At 40.2% G+C, this 1,678-nt stretch overlaps 1 protein-coding gene across 1 annotated transcript in view; it reads right to left on the reverse strand.

Annotated features, from left to right (window-relative positions):
- Positions 1–782: 782 nt before the first annotated feature.
- The window catches only part of HTR1B (5-hydroxytryptamine (serotonin) receptor 1B, G protein-coupled), a 21,179-nt gene continuing 20,283 nt past the window's right edge, over positions 783–1,678 (reverse strand). Inside the window, exon 4 of the mRNA XM_009887512.1 lies at positions 783–1,335. The gene's annotated coding sequence lies outside the window, so the exon portion shown is untranslated. The remainder of the gene's footprint in view (positions 1,336–1,678) is intronic.

The raw sequence follows: 1,678 nt of genomic DNA on the forward strand, positions 1-1,678 counted from the left end.
ATCTGAATATAGTTAAGTACTGGTTAGAATGCAAGCAAAGCTGTCTGTTAAAAATCTGACCACTGATCGAAGCTTGCAATTTCAGCCTTCATCAATTGCTTTCTTGAGTGACTCATCAAATCAGCATTACCTAAAAAGTCAATATTGAGAAACCAGGTAAACCAATAAATACTCCTTTCAGTCACACAATTGCTATCAAACACTCTTGAGAACACAGTAAAGCGTTTTATTGTTTATGCTCATTTTCATTTACACATAGGAGGAACAATCAATGCAGTTCTATCACAGCAGGTGGACCATATCCTGAAACTCTAACTTTGACTGCTGAATACATTTAGACCTATCTTGAGGTCTGATCAGGAAAAAAAAAAAATAAAAAAAATAGGGGGGGAAGTAGGGAGGAGAGTAATTTCACTAACATCAGTTAATTCATGGTTCATGGGTATTTATTTTGCAGGTGATATAGCTCTTCTGAAAGAGCAAACTGCTTCACTTCTTTACAAAATACACTAAATAATGTAATTACTTAGAGAATTCTAAATTTTGCAGTGGTTCATGCGGTAAGGGTGTGCAACTGACACAAAATGGAAAACATGGTTACAACATCAAACTGCTACTTCTATTCCCAGCTGGTTTATGGAAAAGGTCATTGGACTTCTTGTTTTCTGCTCTCGAGTTATGGAGTAGAAGCAAGAAGTATTCACTTTATAAAAAGGCAACTATGAGGACAGACTATAGATATGCAGTGCAGTTGAACAGGTCTACAACTCTTGTTTCTACAGCATTTGCTATTGTTTTGAAATACAAACATAACTTTTGCACACTGTCACTTCTCACACATGTTCAGCTGAAGGAGTCATTTACAGAATTTACTCCGATGCTCCTAGTTTAAATGCTGCTTTTTTCTCCTCTTGGCCTTGTAAGTGAAGGGAGCAACTCTTTCCACTGAAAGAAAGAAATTACAGGTGTGCAGAAGTACAACTATGCTACCAACACAGACAGAGACAACTGTGCTTTTGTGCACACCCCTACAACCGGCCGGAGAACAAATTAAGAAGTTAAGCCTGCAAAATAAATGGAGTTTACTCTCAAAACTTTTTCTTCAGTCCAGAAGAATTATAGACCTTGATTCGAGGCTGCCCTCTTTTTTTTTTTTTTTTTTTGCAACTGATCTGCGTGACTATTGGAACAGCATCTCTGCCAGAGTCATTACACTGAAATGCAGAGCTGAGCAGTTTGGTGGCTGTATGTATTGACGTTTTTGCAGCATCATGAGTCTGGCAACTGGGCTTGGGGAAGTTTCAAGCAGTGGGTCTTTACAATAGCAACTTGATTCTGCAGACAAAAAGCAAAAGATTGGCAGAATTATTAAAAGTATCACAATAAAGGCAAGTACGTATTCTGCAGAACGTGGCGCTGAGTTTAGCTGTGAGCTGGCAGCCCACTTTTGTCAGAGGCGCAGAAAGGCACAGCTTTCCCGCGTGTGAAGAGAAACATAAAGGTGTGGAGCCTTTTCACGGTGGCTAAAAGGCAGCTTTCCTCGCAGGATGCCCGCTCCCAGCGGGAGCAGCCGGAGCGGTAAGGAGGCCAGAAAGTAGGCTGAACTTTACAAGCAGCCTTCATCTAGGGGCCGTCCTACCTTCCTTCCTTGCCAAAAAGAGGAAAAAAAAAAAAAAAA

Source organism: Charadrius vociferus, unplaced genomic scaffold, assembly GCF_000708025.1.
Source record: "Charadrius vociferus isolate BGI_N301 unplaced genomic scaffold, ASM70802v2 scaffold185, whole genome shotgun sequence".
Lineage (NCBI taxonomy): Eukaryota > Metazoa > Chordata > Aves > Charadriiformes > Charadriidae > Charadrius > Charadrius vociferus.